Raw genomic sequence first — 24,698 nt, 5'->3', positions numbered from 1 at the left:
TGGTCGTAAATCTGCACAGGCGCAGGATCCATTCTGCGAGTGTGCAGAATGGGTCCTGGTAACACGCTCGCAGACTGGCAGCAGACTGGCAGTGATTAACAGTCTACTTCCGTTTGTGGGCGGGGAGGGGGCGGCGATGACCTCCGTTTCCCAAAACGGAGGCGTGTCGCTGCCGTTGCGGTGGAGGGAAAAAGCCAGGATCACCGTTGGCTGACGGAGATTTCCTGGCTTCTCCATCTCAATTTCGGCAGCCGGCTGCATGACCCCATAGGTCACCTTAGCCGGCCGATGCCCCACAAAGTGTCCAATGCTGCGTTGGACAACGCAGCTCGGATACGTAATGCAGCGAGAGGCGTGATGCCTCCTGCTGCATTACCATATCAGCACAAACGGAATAGTATTCTGTCTGAAGCTGAATCAGGCCCCCAGTCAGTATCCCAGTGGCCTTTGATGCCGGTGCTGATATTGCTGGCGCCGGAATTCCGATGCCTCTCACAATAACGCACTATCACACTATGAAATGGCACATAATGACGTGTACAAGCAATAAAAATATTAAACTGATACCATTTATTGTGTGCTTCATGGGAAATGTCTTATTATCTGATTACAGTAAGAAGTGCTGATGTATGGACAAAATATCAAATATTAACCTAGAGCAATAATGTGTAATCAGTGGTGAAGTGAAATATATGGAACCATAAAGCAGCAGCTTTTTACTATAATAATGCCTGGTTAACATGAACATTTTATTTGCTTTTACTGAGGTCAATCTCATTTTATATTCATGGCATCTCAGTTCATTCTGACAGCATAACACTATTTAAAGTGAAATATATATATAAGCACTAATTCATGGCACTCGCCATTCCAAGATTTGGGATGCAACATGGTATGTGACCACATTGTTTAAATAGAAATCACAGGGGCTCTGCACTCACCATAATAACTAACAATGATAATAATAAACAGTGGGGTTTTGGTTCATGAATTGATCAATGCATTTAAGCTTGCAGCACCCGTCAAGGGACCCCACTTTATACCACTTTTATACCTAAATTCCAGGTCTGACCCGGAGGTTGGAACAGGGTTCCAATCCGGATCAGACCCAGAACTTCCCCGGCACCGACCCAGGATATACCCGAGTCGGCGCCGTTCACACCAGAGCTGGGTCTGCAGTGACCCGGCTCTTCCGGCGTTGAAGCGGACGCTTGGAGATGATGTCATCTCCAAGCGCCACTGAAGCCGGCCAATCGACAGGCATGCGGCACGATCCAGATCATCATAACCCGGATCGCGCCGTTTCACTGCAGGGTTTCATGGGTCGTTCCTGCGTTAAACCCTGCAAGAGTCCTGGGTTGGAATGCCGGGTCACTTGACCCAGGAATCCAACCCTTTTCCCTTTTACACCCAGAAGCAACCCAGGTTTTAGCTCTGGTGTAAAAGGGGTATAACTCAGAATTATAACATGGAAATAGCTATTACATTAGTGTTAAACTCAGCATGTGCTATCAAGGTTTAAAGCTACAGCAACTTTGCTTTTAAACTTGAGACAGTCACCTAGCATACCTATTGCAAAGCACTTAGGAATACAGCTGACACAAGCTAGATTAAACAGGTTAAAAGGGGTGCATGAGAAAATGTGATCACAAAATGATTAATTAAAAAAAATAATCAAATAAACAATAGCACTAATCCATGGCAGTGCTTTTGTTTAGTGCTTTTGTTTATTTGATAAATTTTTTACTCACTATCCTTATTTTTGTGTATTGAAAGAAGTTGTGTTTTGAAATTCTGAGAAATGAAAGAAACTTTGTATCTTGTGCAGAAACCTGTGTACTCCTTGCAGAACTGCATTTCAAGGTCTCATGTATCAGACTATTTGTTGTTTCCATACAGGTCTTTGGGACGACACAATGCCATAGAAAGAGAGATTTATGTAAGGCTACACTTACAAGAAACTGACTCCACCAACGCTGCAACTGTCATCATGATAGAGATCTTCAACTTCGTAATGTGTTTCCAAGGGCACTCCACTTATGTGTGAATAATAAGTGGTTTAACTCTATTAGCAGACTGGAAAGTAAAATAATAATATTGATGTCTAGAAATACAAGGTAAGGTCATTTATTTATAATTAACGTACAATTCAGATTGAACACAGTTTGTCAATATTATAGTAAGTTCAATACTTTTCAAACCTTTGTAGGAATAGATTGTATCTATAAAGTTCATTAACATGTCTGGTTTTCATCTGTAATGCTATGTTTTGGGGACTAGGCCACGATCCGCCTATACTAGCCACAATCCACCCAAACCACCAGCAAACTACCCACACATTCAGACATTCACTTTCCGATAAGCCCCTTGCTTCTCAGCTTCCACAGAACGGGCTGTTGAGAGTTTTGCATACAGCATATTTGAATAACAAAACTGGTTTTCCACGTGGGCTTTTACAAAATGACTTATGTACTGATCATTATACTAAAATCCAGGAAAGGGGAGTTGGGAGGGGGGGGGGGGGGGTAATAAATATCTTTACTACTGTTGTCTATGGTTAATTTTTAAGATGCCATGCAGTCTCTACAGCGCTGTACAGGCTATATAGAAGTAACAGTGAAAATAGATATATCGATAGTACATTAAATTAAATCTGACATAGCATTGGAACAACACGAATCAAATGTCCGGCACACTAGGTAGGACGCGGATGGGGCGAAAGATGGGATACTCACTATGGGCCCGATTCAGAGCCGCTCGCAAGCGTCCCGATGGTTGCCCACTGCATCTGGCGTGCGCGAGCCCCGCTGAGCGACTGAAGTTCAGTCGCTATGGGACTCGCAACAAGACGGGGCGGCTGTTGATGTTGATTGACAGCTCGCCCCGTTTTGTGGGCGGGTAGGGGGGGTGGCCGGACAAACACAGGCGTTCCCTTAGGAACGTCTAGCATTTGTAGGAGGGCTGACTGACATCACTACTGATGTCAGTAGTGGACTGCCTGCTCTAATAGAGCAGGAAGTACACTCGGGCTTGCGGCAGCTAGACCCTACCCCAGGGTCTTATCGCAAGCCCGATGGTAGCGATAATCACGACGGTCTACAGGCCGCTTGCACAGGCTGTGGATGGTCACCCACAGCCCACATTCAGAGCGAGCGCCCGCCAGCAGCGAGCGGCTCTGAATCAGGGCCTATATCCAGACAGGCAGGAGACGGTAAGTCTCCAGGACTGGAAGGCAGTTCAGCACTCAATGAGACTGTGACCAAAAAGGGACGAGCATATGGAGTCAGAGTCGGAGACAAGGAGCACTGGAAGCAAGGGACAGTGTGGGGGAGGAAATAGAGGATGGAGGACCTGGCCCATGAGAGATTACCTGCTAATATGGGCTTTTCTTTTGTTTGTTTGTTTTTTAAATATCTTTGTTGCAGCAGAAAACAAGAAAGTAGGTAGAACATGTAATTGTAAGGAATAAAAAATTGCAATCAGGAGAGAGATTCCCGGAGGAGGAGAAAGTCCCATACAATATGACAGCCAACATTTTCCAAATTTTTTAAACCTTGCCAACAGAGGAAGATAATATAATCACATATCAAGTAAATGTTAAAACAGACATTTTAAGGGTTAATCAGGGCCGTAGAGAGCCGGCCCCTTTACTATCGGGGGTGTGGCCTAAACGTGGGAGGCATGGCTACTCCTCCTTAGAAAAAATATAAATAAAAAACCCTATTTCCAGCACTGTGAGGTGGCGCTGTGCACTGGGGAAGGGGGTGCCGTGAGACAGCTTGGAGCAAATCCAGGGGGGATGGCTTGATTAGTGTGATCACTCCCCCCCACAGGCAGCGGAGAGGAGACTGCTGCTTCTGCTTAGTGACAGCAGTCTCCCTGGTTTCACATTGCATATGCTGGGCTGCTGGCACAAGCGAGGGAAAGAGCAATGCCCTGCATTTGGGAAAATCTGTAGATCATGTGGCATTACCAATCACTGATGTGCTTATCAAGCAAGAGATGGAATTAAGCAGGGAAAGTACACATTGTGGAAGAAACAGCTGAGGCAGATACCCATAGTGCTGAGGCGATTAAATTCAACAGAATGCATTGAGACTGTGAGAACAGAAGGCCAAAAGTGGTTTGCACATCTGAATTTGAATAATAAAAGGCAACCATGTCAATTAGACTCAGGTGCAACATGTGATGTGATGAGTCTGACCGATAAGATGAAATTGGCTCCTAGAAATCATTGGGATGGTTCAGAACAGAATGTGTTGTTAATAGATGTACCCATATGCTCAGGGGCGCCGAGAGGCGGGGAGCGGGTACTAATTGCCCGGCGGGGGGCCCGCTCCCCCTTTCCTATTATCACACAGCAGCCCAGCACATGCTTTTGTGTGCTGGGCTGCAGTGGGAGACTGCTCCTGGCTGCTGAGCGGCAGCCGCAGCAGTCTGCTATGCCTGTGGGGGGAGAGCAATCACACCGATCGGGCCCCCTACTGGCTTTGCGCTGGGCTGAGGGGCTCACAGCGCCTCCCTCCGGCACTGCAAAACATTTTTTTCAAAGCCTAAGGGGGCGTGGCCACACCTCCCACGATTAGGGCTCTCCCTGAGCCCGGTCCAGCTCTCGACGCCCCTGCATATGCTTACTTTTGAAATTGTGGAGGCCCATCAGAAACCATTATTGTCAGGGTCCACATGTGAGCGTTGGGGGTTGATGCAATCTACTATTGCTGCTGAGCTACATAAAATGGAATGTGATTTGCCTGGACCATTGAGGAAAGAGCACATTACAGATGCCTATATTGATGTGTTTAAGGGGCCAGTGAAGTCTATCCCTGGGGGAAGTACATTTTGAACTTGGTCTAAGTGTCCAACCATTCCAGGATGCTCCACGTAATGTGCCCACAGCTCTTAAACCAAGCAGATGGACATATTGCACCTGTGACTGAACCAACTGATTAGCAGTATGGTCATTGTGGCAAAGCCTGGTAAGTTAAGGATATGCATTGATCCAAAATTTTTAAATCAAGCACTGTGGAGATCTAATTATATTATGCCTACATTGGAGGATGTTTTATATAAGCTGCTCAAGGCACAAGTGTTTATGCTGGTTGATGCATGTGATGCATTCCTGCAATGTAGACTGGATGAAGAAAGCAGTTATATGACCACCTTTTGGACCCCCCTGGGGTAGGAAAAGATGGCTTAAACTTCCATTTGGAGTTTCTGTAGCACTTGAGGTCTACCAGCAAAAACAGCATGAATTGTTGATGGGACTTGGTGGCATTGAGCCGATAGCAGATGATATTCTTGTCATTGGCTGTGGTGAGACATAAAAGAAAGCAGAGGCTGATCATGATCGTAAATTGCTAGCACTGCTGGATTGTTGCAGACAAGTGAAATTAAGCCTTAGGGGTAAATTTACTAAAGTGAGAGTTTTTTGAATGAGATGTTGCCCATAGCAACCAATCAGATTCTAGCTATTATCTTCTTGAAGGTGCTAGTTAAATGTTAAGTAGAATCTGATTGGTTGCTATGGGCAACATCTCCACTTCTAAAAACTCTCACTTTAGTAAATATACTCCTTAGTGTGAAGAAACTGCAATTTGAATGGCTGCCTGAACTGAGTCGTCGGAACCACTTTTTCTGCATACGAGATCGCAGCCGCAGGCTAAAACACACCCCAAAAATAGCCGGGCCACTCCTGTGTTTTTTGCTTCAACTTCTTGTTACCTGTCCTGAACAGTCCCTGACTGTCAATAACTTTGCAAAGAAATCCGCTCTGCAAGCAGCAACGCAAAGGTACCTTGGCTAGTGCACAGTGTGACCGTGATGTATGCGCCGTCGACCAATTATCGCTCAACTGGGAAATATCGGAATAGCGTAGATCTCTGAATCAGGCCCAGAGCTCTGCTGAGGCTATCACTGCACCAAGGCCTGCAGCATCAGAGTGTAGCATCTCCATTGGCAGGAGCATCCCTGGAGTAGAGGTTGCGGTAGTAGTCTCTGATGACCCCCATGACACCATCTTTCCCCTTCCTGGTGATGCTAATATCATCCTGCAGCTGAGACAGGGACATGTGGCCATAGTAGAGCTTTCTGAAAAAGAAAGTTACTCTTCTCCAGGTTCTCCTCCTGTAAATGGAAAATGGTGCGCCTGGATTCCTAATCAAATATCTATGTTAGCACCTCTTTGGTCTCTGCTAGCTCATTCCTCACAACTCAGCAGCACAGGTGAAGATATTGAAGAGACAGCAGGTGTTTTTGCAGCATTCTGAAGTTCCACCAGTTTCCAAATGCCTGATGTCTCCCTCTTGCCTGAAAGAAAAGGCCAAATTGACCTAATATTCCCAGCAGTTGCATTTTTTGTTAGAACTGTTAAATGATTAAATTATGATATACCATACATTGAAGCAACATACAGTGCACCCAGTATGGTTATAGTAAGGTAGTTAAGAAGAAGCGCTCACTATAAATATTTCAATAAAAACCTTATTGTAGCACAAGGTTTTTAAATTCTCATAACTAGTTTATAGCAACCAAGAGTACACCACAGAGCTGAGGAGTGAATGATCTTGCCTCTCCCTTGGCATTTTGGATACAGATGCCTGCTGGCCTAACATCTGGGAGGACAGAGCGGGCATTGCAACCTGGTATTACTGTTATGGCTACAGAAGTCTTTTTTTTTCCACTCAGCAGAAGAAAGGAGAAAGGGGTGGTACACTTGCATACGCGCTGTAGGGGGGTTTCTGAATACCCAGAGACCCCCCCCCCCTGTCTGCTCTACACAAGAACAAGCACACAGCCGTCACCACCGGGCAGTACACTGGTACTACCTGGCGGTGGTGTGTTTTAGCAGCCAATGAGAGTCAGACAGACTCTCATTGGCTGCTGCGCCCACTGCCGGAGCCAGCCTGGAGCTCACTCATGAGCTCCACCTTCCAGCTCCTGCTGTGGGTGATGGGAGAGACATCATGACCGGGCTGGGAGGTCGGAGGAGCGGACAGCGGCAGGCACAGGAATTCATGTTTTTTTTTTTTTAATTGTCTTTTTGTCATATATATGTAAGGGACACTATGGGGGCACTATATAAGGGGCACTACTGGGGGTACTGCATAGAGGGGGCACTGTATAAGGGGCACTATTGGGGGCATTGCATAGGGGGGACCACGACTGGGGGCACTGCATAGGGAGGACTACTGCTGGGGGCACTGTATAAGGGGCACTGCATAGGGGGGACAACTACTGGGGGCACTGTATAAGGGGCATTGTATAGGGGGACCACTACTGGGGGCACTACATATGGGGGAACACTACAGGGGGCACTGCATAGAGGGGAACACTACTTGGGGCACTGTATGAGGGGTACTACTGGGGGCACTGCATAGGGGGACCACTACTGGGGGCACTACATAGAGGGACACTGTATATGGGGCACTGCATAAGGGGTACTACTGGGGGCACTGGTACTACTGGGGGCACTGTATAAGAGGCACTACTGGGGGCACTGCATAGGCTAGATGTTTGGAAACCCCCCTTTCAAAATCCTGCGTTTGACACTGACATGTCAAACCATACCCAGGTGTCCAAAGGCGAGCTAAGGGAGGACAGAAACCTACCGTGGAGCAGAAGGGCAAAAGCTCTACACTTAATAAAGTTATCATAACTGATCTTGATGAGTAATTCACCTATAACAACCCCCGTTCTTATATAACACTATGGGACTGATAGAGAGAGAACTAAGCCGAATAATGTGGCTTATTTTGCGTATTTCCGCAATGTACATGCCCAGTAAGTAAAGCAAATTGCAGAGTGGAACGCATTATGGACGCATCCACACTTACAACAGGAGAGGTAAAACGAGGCGTTCTCAAGTAGTCAAGGTTCACAAAGTGTGTGTTCACTCAGATATGGCTCATGCAGACCAGCATTTATAAGCGGATAGAACATGTAGTTTACTATTAGGCTGGGTACACGCTACACGATCCTGGATCGTGGCCGATGGAACGATATGTAGGTTGGCCGTACATACTAAACAATATTTATTGTGAAACCGCATAATATACCATTTAGTGGCCAGATCCAGGAGCATGGCGTCGTTCAAGATATCTTCTGATCGGCCCGCTCTGCAGGCCGATCAGAAGATACGTTGATAGACCTGTGGGAGCGTGCAATTGTCCGTACACACAAGATGATGTGCCTGTTATGTCGATCTGATTCGCTATATCGCATGACATATCGTCTAGTGTGTCCCCAACATTAAAAGCATTGACCTTCTAACTTTTGAACTTAAACACTACAGTAGGCTTGCTTATTTAGTAAACACCAACTTTCATGCATGGAGAGGAGGTCATGATGGTCTGGGCCCCAGTCAGCGACTTGCAAAGAGTTACTGGCACCCTGAATCAATAGAGCTATCACAGCATTTTGCAGCGTCATGCAATACCCTCTGCTCTATGCCTAGTTGGTCAATTGTTCATCCTACGGCAAGATCATGACCCAATGCATACCTCCAGGCTAGGTCAGAACAACCTTCGAGGAAAAGATCAAGTAGGCTTTAAATCATGGAATGGCCAGCACAGTCTCCAGATTTAAACCCTATCGAACGGGTTTGGGAAGAACTGGACAGAATGGTAAAAGCAAAGCAACCTACAAGTGCATCATATTTGCGGGAACTTCTGCAACAGTGTTGAGAAGAACTTTCGGAACAATATTTGATTTCCATTGTAGAAAGAATGTCTCAAGCAGGGCCGGAATAAGGGGGGGGGGAGTGTACAGGGGCGGTCGTCCCTGGGCCCCCACTAGCAGCGGTGCAGCTGGTGGCTTCACCTGCCGCTAGTGTCCCCGCCGCTAGTGTAGTGTAGACCGCGCAGTGAGCGCAGCCACACTACACAGTGACAAACACACAGCCGCCAGCGGCAGCTGTGTGTTTGTTGCAGCAGCTGATGAGAGTCACACAGACTCTCATTGGCTGCTGCTTCAACGGAGGGAGCCGACTGGCGCTCACTTATGAGCTCCGTCTTCCGGCTCCCCCCCGGGTGATGATGGGAGTGATGTCATGACGCTGACGTCTCTCCCATACTGCAGGAGAAGAGGAGCCGGAGCGGACAGCGGCGGTCGCGTCAGGAGCAGAGTTTCAGGTAAGTTGTGGTTTTTTTTATTTGTGTGTGTAAGGGGCACTGCATAGGGGGGGCCGCTTCATGGGGGCAATGCATAGGACAACTACTGGCGGCACTGAATAGGGGTGGGCTACTACTGGGGGCAGTGTATAGGGGGGGACTACTTCTGGGGGCAATGCATAAGAGGGGACTACTGGGGGCGCACTATATAAGGGGCACTGCATGGGGGGGACCACTACTGGGTCTGGGGACACTATATAAGAGGCACTACTGAAGGCACTGTATAGGGGGACCACTACTGGGGAGTTATATAAGGGGCACTGCATAGGGGGACCACTATTGAGTCTGGGACCACTACTGAGGGCACTGCATAAGGGGCATTACTACAGGGGACGGTGGTATATAGGGGCCCCCACAAGTTTGTTGCCCAGGGGCCCCCACAGATCTTAATCCGGCCCTGGTCTCAAGTGTGTTTGGTGGATATCTGCTAAAGATGGCTGTTAAGTTTGTAGCAGAAATCACGAGGTGTGTTTACCATAAATATGACAGTTATTGATATGATAAATATAACACAAACAGATGAATCTGGAATGTCAATATTCAGAATTGATAAACAAGTCACAGCAAGTAACAGAGTGCACATATTATCCGATAGCAGAGACCGGCCCAGAGCTCCTCAGCAATGTCCCAATATACAAAGTATGAATACACTCCCATTTAGGTAACTGTGGAAATGGTGGATGTTTAGTGATGGTATGTACACAGCAATGAATAGAGGGCCTGATTCAGACCCGCTCGCGAGCGCTGAGTGCTCGCAAGCGAGTCGATGTTGGCCCAGTGCACATGCGCACGACGGAGCCGGTTCCATCGTGCGCATGCGCGAGACCCGGATAGCGACGGGCAAGCCGTCGCTCCGGGTCTCGTACTAAAGGGGGCGTGCTGTCGATGGTGAGTGACAGAACGCCCCCTTTGGTGGGCGTGCCAGGGGCGTGGCTGCCCAGACGGAGGCGTTCCCATGGGAACGCCTACCGTCTGGGGCCGGCCCCACTGACATCACAAGTGATGTCAGTGGGAGTGCTTTCAGCTTTGTTTGAGCCGAAAGCAGTCCAGGGCTTGCGGCAATGAGACCCTACCACAAGGGTCTCGTCGCAAGCCCGATGATCGCGATGGTCTTGACCAGCGCGACCATCTTCCTGGCCGCTCGCTATAGCTGTGGGTGGTCACCCACAGCTATACGAGCGGCCAGGAGGCCGCTCTAAAAATCAAGAAGGACGACCCTGACTCAGAGCGAACGCTCTGTCAGAGCGTCCGGCTCTGAATCAGGGCCAGAGTCCAGGATACACCAGTAAATGAGACAAGCCCAAAGCCCCATATGGTGCGTACACACTGGGCGATTAAAGTGGACGACTGGATGATAACGATATCGTTATCGTTCAGTCGTCCACTTTATCATCCATTTTTAACACAAATACGATGAACGATAACGACGACGCACGTTCCCGCGGGTCGTTCGTCATCATCGTTCATCGGGTTAACATGCAGGCCAACCTGACGATGTCGTCAGGTTGCTGCATGTTATGGAATGGGGGAGAGAGCCCGGCGCTGAACGATATCGTTAATGATATCGTTCAGCGGGTGTGCTCAATGTCATGAACGACAATGAGCACACACTGCCGGGGACACACTAGACGATATCGCTCAGGGAGCATATCGTCTAGTGTGTACGCACCATTAGTGTAACCAGCAAATTACCTTAACATCATGTAAGTTAGCTCGAGTTCTTGCCAAACTAGGTGGATTGCGTGGAGGTGGGATGTGTGCAGGTGGTAGTCGTGATGAATCCGGACTGGAGGCAGATTCAGCTGAATGTTTTGTCGAGTAACGCAGGATATACTACCTGAAGTCAGCCAACGGAGACTGCAATACTGGATGCCTCCAACTGAGCCTGGAATGTGCACTCAGAACTTGGAAGCCGGACTGGATGCAGGGACAAGGATGGCCGACTGGAGCCAGGACTGAAATCCCAGGCTTTGCCCTGTCAGTAGTGGTCTGAAGCCAGGAACTGAATCAGGAATAGCAGCAGCTGTATAAGGAAACCAAACCAGGAATATACAGCAATTGAACCAGGAATTGTAGGAGCTGTAGTAGAAAACAAAACCAAGAACATGCAGCACAGGAATCAGAATGCTACGCAGGGAGCAAACGCTGTCACTGACAGAGGTGGAGTGTCAGGGCAGATGGAGGATGGAGTACCTCATTCAGGGATGTACGCAAACCAGATGGCTTGTGTGCATTTCCGATGGTGGAAGGACTGCGCATGCGTAGGATGTGTACTGTGTATGTGCAGTTCTCTATCTGTGCCACTAGGGTGTGGGGAGGGGATGGCGCAGCCTGCGTTCCCGGAAATGGGAGTGTTTTGTCCTCGTTTTCTGGGAGTGCCAAGGCAAGTACTGCATCAGATTTCTTGGCCTTGACTACGCAGGTAGAGTAGCCGATGGGCGTGATGGTGATCTGATGCTGAGTCTTCAGACACAGCACTCAGATATGCAAAGCTGTCAGGAGGCGTATTTTCTCCTCAGACACCTCCTGCAGCATTAGCATATGTTCACATTATTGCGTCCAAAAAAGCAGCCGCAATGTGAACTGCGTCCATCTCTGAATCAGACCTAGAGCCAATCAGCGCTACCTGGTAACCACACCTGCATAACAGCTCAACTTAGTTAATAGCAAGCTCTCACATACAGGGTATGGCTGCGTACGCACCTATAGATATATCTGTCCAATCTGTCTGGTGGGAAGAACAATCGGGCCCATTTCCAGTGTTTGGGAGCGAATTTCTATAGTTATTTACTCCCATACATTAACCAGATTTTCCTTCCCACCAGACAGATATATCTATATAGCTGTGTACTGAGCCTATGAGCTCATTCAGACCCGCTCGCTAGATGCGTTTACTCGCAGCCTGCGTATGCAAATCCAGCGCATGCCCAGCAAGGCAGGCGATCGCATGGCAAGGCATTAGCATGCCCACTATGTCTTGGCGTGCGATCACTTAGTGTATGCAGACGCCCACCAGACATTCATAAGATGCCCGCCTGCGCACGTCATCTCCTGGAAGTACATGAAAACATTGTTACATCGAGCACAATCGGATACGATCGCAGCGCTTAATGTTGACTATACCCTGCCGCAAGCACTGCGATCACCTCATGTGAAATCCCACTAAGTGACGTGTACTGTGACGCTGCCTTTTAATTATGCACGCCTCTGAAACGGCGTTGCAACACTCAGGCATGCCTGCGTTTGCACCTTCACTCCCCCGGTTCCAGAGGTCTGCCCCTGTCATTACCCACAAACGGCCTCTCCTGTCACTCACTCTGCTGGGCTGTCTATGTGCAACGAGCGAACGCATTCTGATCTTTCGCAGTGGTTTGCGCACGCTCATTGCGATGCATACGCATGCACAGATTGCAACTATCGTCAGCTATGAGCGTTTGCATCCTAGCGATAGGGTCTGACTCAGCTCCATAATACCATAACAGAAACTGACACACCTGCATTGCAGCTCAATGTGATTGAAATCACACACATGGAAAGTCAGTGACTGACATTGACAACTAGGCAAAATCCTAACAGTAGCTACTTGTTAAAGAAAAAGAAATCATAGAATCATTTTGTTTATCTCCAATTGTTTATTTGTTTTATGCTTTAATTTCAGAGTGCATTGAGACACTATATTGCGCAAATTTCAATAAAAACTGGAAAAATGGGGCATTTCTGAACAGTAGTGTAAAGTGCTAGTGTGTGAAAGCAGTGCCAGATTAATGTCCACATGGGCCTTTAATCCGAGCTGACATTTATGAAGGGCCTATTGTGTGACGCTGCAGGGGGTGTGACAATCTCTGTGGCAGTGTTACCTGTGATGCGGGGGCGTGACCCAGGGCCGTAACTAGGGTGGTGTGGCCGGTGCCACCGCACAGAGCGCAACAGCCCTGTGGGTGGAACTGGCAGGGGCGCAGAGAGGGTAGTCTGTGGGTACAGATTACCGGGGCCCGGGCTTCCTGAGGGGCCCGGTGGTGGCCCGGGTCGGGCGCCACTCCCCCTCCCTCCCTCACACTGCGTGTGCTGAGCTGCAGTGGAGACTGCTCGTGGCTGCTGAGCAGCAGCCACAGCACTCTCCTATGCCTGTGGGGGGGAGCGATCACACTGATCACGCCCCCCTGGCTTTGAGCAGGGCTGAGGGGGCCCAGAGCGCCCCTCTCCCCAGCGCACAGCGGGAAGGGGGCGTGGCCACGCCTCCCACGATTAGGCCACGCCCCCTATTACCCGGGCCCGCCGCGGCTCTCAGCAGGCCTGGGGACCGGCCACCCACCACAATGTTCCTAGTGCCTCTGATACTGGTCGCAGTGGCTGAGGGAAAGGGGAGGGCCGCAGGGAGGGTGGTGCGGACGTTGCCTCAGCCAGGCCCACTCACCACGCTCAACAACTGCCGTCCCTGCTGCAAGTGTAGTCACAGCCAGACACGTGCAGCACAGAGCTGGCTGTGAGGAAGAAGGGGGCGGGCCATATGAGGATGGAAAGGAGGCCACTAGCAACTTACAGCAAGCTGACCAGACCAGGAGGAGGCTAGCTGGGGGCATTAACTGTCCTGCAGTGTTTAGTTACCAGCCAGCGCTGTGGTCAGCCCAACCAGGTGTGTGTAGTGGACTGTGCAGGCCAGGTGTCCAGCACAAGGAGGGTGCCAGCAGGAGAGGAGACAGCAACAAAGTTTGCAGGTTAGTGTGCTAGAGGTATAAGGGGAGCAGGGCGTGGGTAAGAGGGGAGAGGGGGTTTGGGCAGTGTGATCTGTAGGGGGGCAGGGAATGGGGGTGCGCAGTGTGAGTTGTTAGAGGGGACAGTGCGAGTGGTGAGTTGGGAGCATTGAACTATGAGAGGGGGCAGTGTGAGGAGGACAGTAAGCTTAGAGGGGTGCAGTGTGAGCAGGAGCAGTGTGGGGATGTGATTGGGCACAGAGATAGCTATGAGTGAGGGCTGTGTGAGGAGGGCAGTGAGATATGAGTGGGGGCTGTGTAAATAGGGCAGTAAGCTGGGAGGAGGGAGCAGTATGGGCTGTGATAGCTATAAGTGGGACCAGTGTGGGCTGTGATTTGAGGCACTGATAGCTATAAGGGGTGCAGTGAGAGTTGAGGCATTGAGATATGTGACAGGGAACAGTGTGGGCTGTGATTGGGAGCAGTGAAAGCTATAAAGGCGGCTTGAGAGCAGTCAGAGTGGGGGCAGTGGGGGCTGTGATTGGGAGTAGTGATAGCTATCAGTGGAGATGGTGAGAGTGGGGGCAGTGTGACAGGAGCAGTGTGGGCTGTGATTGGGGGCAGTGATAGCTATAAATGGAGGCAGTGAGCTGTGAGGGGGGGCAGTGAGTGGGGGCAGTGTGGGCTGTGACTGGGTGGTATAACATGTATAAGGGGCACTACTGTGTAGCATAATGCGTATAAGGGGTACTACTGAGTGGCATAATGTGCGTAAGGGGCTCTGCTGTGTCGAAGCTGGATAATTGGCTGAGACAGGATCAGTTTAAAATCAGATTGGAACGACGCCATCTTGCGAATGGCCACAAGACACCATCTTAGAAAATGAGATCTGCACAACGCCATCTTGCGAATGGCCGCCCAGCGCCATTTTATAGAAACTCACACTTAAGTACATACAGCAATGCTATTATTAGCATCATGCGATTGCATATTTCACCATACCCCATACACACATTAAATACACACACTTGCGCTGTTAACATGACGCACATTAGCGAATGCATAAAATCCTGCAGGCAAACGCTGTTTATTTGCTTCATGCGTACGCATCTTCCCTAAGTTACATATAACTAACTAGTGTCTTTTCTCAAACCCCTCATACTTACACACTGCACACTCACATAAAAGGTTCCATAGCTTCAAAGTGTAATATTCAAAGGTTATTCATTTATTACTAATGTTGTGAAATAAAGACTATTTTGATATCTAAGGTTTAGTACATGATAAGCAAAACCGTGTTTGGTGATGTACTGATCTACTCTGTCTCAACAGCTTTCCGGTATCATCGGTGAGAAGATCGCAACATGCATTCTCAACTTATGGACTGTAGAGAGTTAAAACCCTAAAATGTACTTTGTAATGTTAGCAGCTTAGATTTGCATGCGGTGGAAAAAAGGAGACAAAATGCTGTCGGAGGCTGACCTGTGTCCATTTGAATCAACATGTTAAATGTCCTGTAACAGATGCACACGCACTGGGAACCAATGGAACCATGCCAAACGTTTTTATTGTGTTGCTTATCCCTGTAAGGGTATAACTGTGCGTACCAACTCCAATCTGGAGTCTTCTTGCTGATGCTCATGATGGAGGTTTCTTGTTGATGCCGGTAACTGGTCCCAGTGCGCGTGCGTATGTATAACTGTACCTTGGATCTGTATGATTTCTTTGCGCTAAATTGTTTTTAGATCACAGTGTGTAACCTACTGTTTTTATGTTGAATAATAACCTTTGTGCATTGGAAACACATTTCTCAAAAGTCTGAAGGCATTTATTTACTGTATGACTGCGTATGCAAATAGCGTCAATTCTAGAAGGTATAGGCAGGATTTAGAAGGTATAGGCAGGAGCGTATTAAGGTTTAAATCTAGTATCCCTAGTTGGGGGTTCGCAGGTTAATCTCGCAACTGGTCTGTAACACTCAGTATCGAACTCACAGCAAAAGGGTGGAGGCGCCTGGCAGGAGAACGCATTGTGCGTTCGGAATCTGTTACCACCGTTGTTGCTGAGAGTGCGCTACCGGTTACTGTGACTTTAGGAGCGCTGATTAAGAATCCAGGGACGGGGGAGAAAAAAGTTTGTCTTCCTTCGTCGATAGGTTGTTTTTCTGTTTTATTTTGTGTGTTAAAAAGGGGGTGTCGCATTCTTGCGTACGCAGCTGAGTTGTATTATTGCATACGCAGCAAAATCGCATTTTTGCGTACGCAGCTAAGTTGTAATATAACTTAAGAGTCATAATACGGTTGTGTAGTAGTCGCATTATTGTGTATACGACTAGTCGCACAATAGCGTATATGTATTTCCGGTCTTGCTGCCACATGTTTTAAACAAAGCCGTTGAGATTACATTATCAATTGTTGCCAATAACTGGGTTAACGTGTATTTTTCTGCGCAGGAATAAAGTGTGTAACTGTGAGTATTTGTTTAAGGTGTAACACGGGACCTAAATGTTAAGGGTATTGTATGATCCTTAAGGGCTAGGTGCAGGAGTTAGCCTAGCTGCTCAGTAGTAGCTACCGTTCTATACACATCAGCAGGTGTACATGTTGTCTTTGTTGTAGGGACCGGCTCTCAGTGTGATTGCAGTGTTTAGTAATTAGGTTGGGTTACTTGAACATTGTAATTGAGCCGCACTGGAAACTTGTGATTGTAAACTGAGAGATAATAGGTGAGTGGGAGCATCTAGAAATAACTTCCATAGGTGAGTGGGAGCATCTAGAAATTTCTTCCATAGGTGAGTGGGAGCATCTAGAAATTTCTTCCATAGGTGAGTGGGAGCATTTAGAAATAACTTCCATAGGTGAGTGGAGGCATCTAGAAATTTCTTTCAAAGGTAAGTGAGAGTATCTAGACTGTCTTTCACCAGTTTAAATCTTTTTTGAAAAACTTAGGGCTCTCCCAGGATGGGGGCCAAGCAAACGGTAGAAATGTTAAATGATTTGCTGCTGTTGGAAGTGCCGCTTGGGTCAGTACGACATATTATGCATATTAACTACGGTGCCAATGCAACCAGGTATTGTGATTTATGGTTTAATATGACGAGGAAGAGTGTTAGGCAGTTTCCTAGAATTGGTAGCTTTGATGAGATATTGAACAATGTCCGAGCTCACATCTGTTTGGTGCGTTCTCGAATGAAAAAGATAAAATATAACGAATGTTTAAAATTGTGGCAGCATGAAGGGGAGATGTGGCTTAAAGGTGTGCAAGCGATGCAAACTAGCGTTGCGAACGCATTTTCAGAAAGTACATCCACAGTGCTAAATTGTAATGCGTGCGAGCCGTGAAATGGCGTGCACGTGCAGCAAGGTAGCGTTGTGGAAAGTATTGTCAGTGGTTCACGCGCACCACCGCCGCCCTATGCAGATGGGGGTGCAGGTACAGTTATTGAAAAACCCATAAAAATGTAACAAGTCATTTGTACCCTCTCTTAAGTAACCATAACAAAGATTGGCGAGTGGTGTTAAGGGTCTGTCTACCACGCAATATCGACGTGACAAAATTTATCACATATTGTTTATTGGATGGAGATTTTCCCTTAACAGACGAAATTAATCACGGTAACATTTCCCGCATTGTAACTCAATTGGGTGTATATTTTCCAGTAGTAGTTAACTGGAACAAAATCTTCACCATAAAACAAAAAGAGAGTGAATCTGCAGAAGATTATTGTGACTGGGCTCTGCAGGCTATCACCCAGTACTCTGGGTTAGAAGATATTAAAGATAGCACTCACCACAGGGGAATGATTGTCACTGTACTCATGGATGGTCTTAAAGAGAGCCTAAAGACCCGGGTTCAGACCTCACAGCCTGGCTGGAGGGGAGTCACTGTAGACACCCTCATAGAATCCGCAAATGAACATGACAAGAACATCTCTAAAAAGAGAGAATCCCCGAGCGAGAAACTAATGGCTGTCAGTATTGAAGCTCTAGAAGGAATAACGGTAACATCACAGCCAGCAGACACACCTGCACCCACACCTACACCTTCACCTGAACAGTTACACGTCCTAACTAATCCCACACCACAGCAAACGCAGCCCTGCCCCACTTATCACACACAGCCACAATTCCCATACTATCCACAAACCCCATATCTCCCACAATTTCCTCTCCCTCAATATCCTTACCCATACCCTCACCCTTTCCCCACTGCTCAACCCACACAATAACTTTATCACCCATCCCGCTCACAAAAATGCTTTAACTGCAACCAAGTGGGACACCTAAGTAAGCACTGCAAAGTGAAGAATGTAGGACTCCCAAACCAGAGTACCTGTATACCCTCATAAGGGATATACACAGAATACAGGAAATCCCCAACAGTCACCAGCTCCAATAGTAGCCTTACATCCAATCTATTGGAGAATGAAAGTCAGCGCTAGGGGTCAGATCATATCTGTAGTCTGTAGATAGTCAGGTTAACGGGAAGTACTACACATGGACACGATTGCCCCAAGGTTTCATAGACAACCCCAGTATCTTCCCCCAGGCCTTATACGACTGTTTACAATCTTTTTTAACCTGCCAATGGATCTGTTCTGATATAATATGTGGACGATTTATTGTTGTGCCCTGTTTCATTTATGCCATGTTTAAATGATACTAAACTGTTGTGCTTCATCTCTCACACACAGGACACAAGGACAAATTACAGCCATGACAGGCTAAGGTCAAGTACTTGGGAAACTGTCCAAACCCAGGGGCTAAGACACCACCTAGAGCAGTAGCTATTAATAACAGGGTTTAATTGTACAGAAGGTTGTATGCAGATACGGTATCCCTAGAGTATAGGGATATTAATTTCACAGGTGATGTCTTTAAAAACAAACGTGTAAATTGGTGGGTATTAATAATATCAAGATCACCCCAGACCATCTCTTTTTCTTTTTTTTTATCTGTCCCCCTTTGAGATACTGTTTGACAGGCAGCCTCATGTGAAAATATGATAATGAGGTTACTCTGCAGTGTCTCACAAAGATGAGTAAGAACAACTGAAATTGAAAATGTTATTTTCTAACATGTCTGATGCAGACTGTCATGAAAGGGTGGAACTGTCAAACCTGGATAATTTGTTATGATCTGAATTTCTCTACACCCAGGTTGTTTGACTGATTGATTGTTGGGAAGGCCTGTATCAGGTGTTGCTGACGAATACCACAACTTTGAAGGTGGCCGAGAGAGATACCTGGGTCCATTCCACTCACTGCAAAAAGGTCAACCAACCGGTGTAGAGACAAGGCTGATAACGTGGACCTGTCGATCGCGAGCTTGTTCCGGGAGGATTAAAAGGTTGTAGTGAGATACCTGAGCTAAAGAAATTTGCAGGTCCGTGCTGCGACGATGGACTGGTCTGCTGTGTTAATTTTCATATTCTCTTCCAGAGTTTCCATCATCCTGGTTTGTTCGGGGATACCTGGTTTCTGTGACGCGGGACCGATAGAGGAGATGGGAGCTGATGGCAATGCTGATGGAGGGGAGTCAAGAGGAGGAGTGCTATGCCAATCAGGGGAGTGTCTGACCAATCTTAGTACTGTAACTGTTAAGAGATATAACCCTTTACACGCATTATGAACACAGAGGCAAAAGAAATATGATACCTGGTGATGTGCATAAAGCCACAGTTAATTAGTGAAACAACTGGCTTTCAAGTTTTAGTAGCATTGGATCTCACCAGGATCGCTCGAGGTACACTAAATTTTAGATATATCCAAGATCTTGCTAAATTAATAGATAATATCACCGAGAAGTATGATGACACCTTCAGGTATACAGGTAGAGGAATGGGTTTCAAGGTGGAACCCAGCGAAATGGTTCTCAGGTCTAGGAGAGTGGGTCCAGGAAATGATCGCAAGCATAGGTAAACTCCTGATCCTCATACTGGTTGTCATCATAGTAATTGGCATATGTGTCAGGTGTGTTCCTACTGTGTTGAAGTGTGGAAAATGTAAAGATAAGGTAAACCAGAAGAACAAAATTATGATGGTGGTTAGCAATGACAATATGAATACTGAGGTAAATGTAGAACTGCATTACAACCCTGAACTAGGAAATACCATCATATAATGTATTATATTTAGACATGCACAAAATGTATTATTAAAATGTTATTTTAAAAAACCTCAAATAATGTAAGTCCCTAATCCCCCTCAAGACTTCCTTTATAGGATAGGTGCATCCCCACACCTTTCCCATGATCTTCCAAGATTTGCGGTGTGCGTATAATGGTAGTTTTATGTCACCTCTTAGAGACACATTATTGATGGATTAGGAACCACCTTGTGCCATCCCATAATAACATTAAATAATATGTCAAAATGTAAGCCTGAAAATTAATGTAAGACCAGTGTATGATAGCATGTTGGTTGCTATCAAAGGTTGGACTGTCGAAGCTGGATAATTGGCTGAGACAGAATCAGTTTAAAATCAGATAGGAACGACGCCATCTTGCGAATGGCCACAAGACACCATCTTAGAAAATGAGATCTGCACAACGCCATCTTGCGAATGGCCGCCCAGCGCCATTTTAGAGAAACTCACACTTAAGTACATACAGCGATGCTATTATTAGCATCATGCGATCGCATATTTCACCATACTCCATACACACATTAAATACACACACTTGCCCTGTTAACATGACACACATTAGCAAATGCATAAAATCCTGCAGGCAAACGCTGTTTATTAGCTTCATGCATACGCATCTTCCCTAAGTTACATATAACTAACTAGCGTCTTTTCTCAAACCCCTCATACTTACACACTGCACACTCACATAAAAGGTTCCATAGCTTCAAAGTGTAATATTCAAGGGTTTTTATTGCTAATGTTGTGAAATAAAGACTATTTTGATATCTAAGGTTTAGTACATGATAAGCAAACCATGTTTGGTGTTGTACTGATCTACTCTGTCTCAACAGCTTTCCGGTATCATTGGTGAGAAGATCGCAACATGCATTCTCAACTTATGGACTGTAGAGAGTTAAAACACTAAAATGTACTTTGTAATGTTAGCAGCTTAGATTTGCATGTGGCGGGAAAAAGGAGACAAAAGGCTGTCGGAGGCTGGCCTGTGTCCATTTGAATCAACCTGTTAAATGTCCTGTAACAGATACACACGCACTGGGAACCAATGGAACCATGCCAAACTTTTTTATTGTGTTGCTTATCCCTGTAAGGGTATAAATGTGCGTACCGACTCCAATCTGGAGTCTTCTTGCTGATGCTGATGATGGAGGTTTCTTGTTGATGCCGGTAACTGGTCCCAGTGCACGTGCGTATGTTTAACTGTACCATTGGGCTGTATGATTTCTTTGCGCTAAATTGTCTTTAGATCACAGTGTGTAACCTACTGTTTTTATGTTGAATAATAACCTTTGTGCGTTGGAAAACATTTCTCAAAGTCTGAAGGCATTTATTTACTGTATGACTGCGTACGCAAATAGCGTCAATTCTAGAAGGTATAGGCAGGAGCGTATTAAGGTTTAAATCCAGTATCCTTAACTGTGTGGCATAACATGTATAAGGGGTACTACTATGAGGCGTAAGATGTATAAAGGGGTTTGGGGTACTACTTTGTGATGTAATGTGAATAACGGACTCTATCGTGCATTGTAATGTGAATAACAGACACTAATGTGCAGTGAAATGTGAATTGGTACTTTTGTGTGGTCACATCCCATCCCGGTGAGGCCACACCCCCTTTATTTTTGATGCACGCCTTTGCCACGCACTATTCCTGTTTAAATTATAGGGGGGGCACCAATGCTCTTTCTGGCACAGGGCACCAAAATGCCTAGCTACGGCTCTGGTGTGACCTGTGTGGTGTGTGTGTGGTCTATACAGGTAGTGTGGTATGTGCAGTGGGTGTGGCTAACTCCATGGAGTGCATTGTTAGTGCCTACCTTTAAGCTATAAAAAGAAAAAGTTTAAGGATTTTTTGTGTTGCGAATATTTGTTTGTATGTGTATACATACATACATGCAGGGGTGAAGCTAGGCAGGGGTGTATCTAGGGATCTGAGAGCCCCTGGCAAGGTAATGGACTGGCGCCCCCTCCCCCCATAATTTCAGGAAGTGCCCCCAGTAGTAGTCCCCCCTATGCAGTACCCCCAGTAGTAGTCCCCTCTATGCAGTGCCTCCAATAGTAGTCCCCTCTATGCAGTGCCCCCAGTAGTAATCCACCCTATGCTGCGCCCCCAGTAGTAGTCCCCCCTATACAGTGCCCCCAGTAGAAGTCCCCCCTATACAGTGCCACCAGTAGCAGCCACCCCCCCCCATAACATGCCCCCAGTAGTGGCCCCCCTATACAGTGCCCCCAGTAGAGGCCACCCCCCATAAAGTGCTCCCAGTAGCGCCCACCCTCTATACAGTGCCCCCTAGTAGCCATACTCCCCCCCCCTCTGTGCTGTGCCAGAAAAAAAAAACACGAAACAAAAAAAAAGCATCTTACCTGATCCCCGCTCCTGCCGACGTCCGCCGCTGTCCAATCGTCTGGGCCCGCTCTCACTCTGCACTATGGGATGGCAGAGACGTCATGACGTTTCTCCCATCACCCGCTGCGGGGCGAGCCGGAAGGTGGAGCTCATGAGTGAGCTCCAGCCGGCTCCCTCCGTGGACACAGCAGCCAATGAGAGTCTGTCTGACTCTCTTTGGCTGGCTGCTGTAACAATCACACAACTGCCGCTGGCGGCTGTGTATGTTTGTCACTGTGTAGGGCAGACCGCTCTCACTGCGGTCTGCCCTACACTTGAGGGGCCCGGGGGACTAGCGGGGCTAGTTCAAGCCCCTGGGGTAGTCCACCCATTGGCTGCTGGTGGCACTGTCGCCCCTGGCGAGTGCCAACCTGCCAAATGGGTAAATACGCCCCTGAAGCTAGGCTTCTTTTCACCACAGGCAAAGACTCAGCTCAGCATCCACCCACCTTGTAGATAGTAGACACCCTTGGCTAGATTGCATAGAACTGTCAGCATTGTAAAAACTAAAATCCCATTTTTAGTACCGTTACTTTAAAGTGCCAGTGCCTGCTGCATTTATTCTGGGGCATCTACACTATTCAAATGGAGCATAAAGGCTCAACGGTTGCAAAACATAATGGCTAAGTTTTGCTGCCTGTACTAAGCTGCTACAACCATCACAGAGCATTACAGTGACCGCCATATAATGCAGAGAACATCGCAGTGACTGCCACATACTACAGAGAATCAGTGACCGCCACCTAATGCAGAGAGCATCACAGTGACCACAATATTATACAGAGAGCATTACAGTTACTGCCATATACTGCAGAGAGCATATTACAATGACTGGCATATAACACAGAGAGCATCACAGTGACCACCACATAATTCATAGAGTATCACAGTGACTGTCATATTATACAGAGAACATTACCTTGACCACCAGATAATGTAGAGAGCATCGCAGTGATCACCATATAATACAGAGAGCATTGCAGTAACCACCATACATTACAGTGACCACCATATAATGCAGTCACAGTCGTATAATACAGAAAGTATCTCGGTGAATGTCATTCAATACAGAGAGCATTGAAGTGGCTGCCATATAATATAAATATCATCGCAGTGTCCACAATATAATAGAGTGCATTAGAGTGACCGCCATATAAAACAGTATCGCAGTGACTGCCGTATAATCAGAGAACATCAGTGCCTGCCATATAATGCACCAAGCATCTAAGTGACTGCCATACACAGCTACACACCATGGCCCCTGCAGTGGGATAAATCAAACAACAAGCTGCGGGCAGATCTATCTATATATACAGGGACAAACGCAGGATTTCTAGAGGGAGGTTTCCACGTCATGAAACTAAAGAAGGGCATGACCACCATAAAAGGGTGTGTGGCTATCATTTTAGCTAATCCCAGGCACATCTACATCAAATATGATGCATTAAGATAAGTACATACTTAAGCAAACCAGCGGCCAACTGGCAGTCCCGCCGCCCAAGTGGTCAATTCGGTAAGTGATACACACTTACCAATGGGCAGCTCAATGTCTGGAAAGATGTCACAACTGGACGGGCATTTAAATTTGCCCATCTAATTGTGGTGCCAGTGTCGGCGGTTCCTGCGGCCAGTGTATGGTGGTCGGTGGGTCACCTGTACAGACAAGTAAGTGTACCTTTGGCTGTGCTGCAGGTCTGACCTGATATGTCTGTGAACCATGTCATTCACAGACATATAGTTTGTACACACCCGCATATGCACTATGAAATATGTGGTTCACTGAATGACATATCGCATAGTGTATCCTTGAGGCAGGAATTAGGCTTTAATAGAGAGTATTTTAATTAAAAATGGACATAGATAAAAAGCACTGACTGGATTCTGCCCCACTTCTCCATACATCCCCAGGACTGGACAAATACCAGCCAGCAGGCACTGTTACTGCTCACCTACTCAGGGACTCCCACTCCTCCTTGCACACACTCTCCTTTTATGGGTCCCTTGAGCTGTTCTTATTCTCCGGCACATCTGTGCCGCTCCCTCCTGCAATCCTCCCTGCTCCTCTTTTGCTAAGCGCAGACTCCTCCTTCCTATTCCAATCATTTCCCCCTGGCAGAGCTGCCATCAGCAGACTGAGAGCCCTGTTAAAGATGTGTCAGGCAGTCACTCCCAAATATGTCATTGCCGGGGCCCATCTGTCCCAATCAGCGACAGTAGATATAGCACTTTGCCCTGCAGCCTCCTACCTTCACTTCCGGTCCCACTCCCAGACAGGAGGTGCATCTTAGAACAAAGTGGGGTGCGGAGC

The 24,698-nt window shown here is 47.1% G+C and overlaps 1 protein-coding gene across 5 annotated transcripts in view; it reads left to right on the top strand.

Annotated features, from left to right (window-relative positions):
* The window catches only part of LOC148524023 (spermine oxidase-like), a 60,337-nt gene that overhangs the window by 3,105 nt on the left and 32,534 nt on the right, over positions 1-24,698 (top strand). For all 5 annotated transcript variants that reach the window (XM_088472293.1, XM_088472292.1, XM_088472295.1 and 2 more), the window contains exon 2: positions 1,900-2,117. The gene's annotated coding sequence lies outside the window, so the exon portion shown is untranslated. The remainder of the gene's footprint in view (positions 1-1,899; positions 2,118-24,698) is intronic.

This window comes from Taudactylus pleione, unplaced genomic scaffold, assembly GCF_031769625.1.
Source record: "Taudactylus pleione unplaced genomic scaffold, aTauple2 ptg000122l, whole genome shotgun sequence".
NCBI lineage: Eukaryota > Metazoa > Chordata > Amphibia > Anura > Myobatrachidae > Taudactylus > Taudactylus pleione.
Note: the sequence above shows the minus strand (reverse complement) of the source record. Positions and strands in the feature narration are given on the sequence as shown.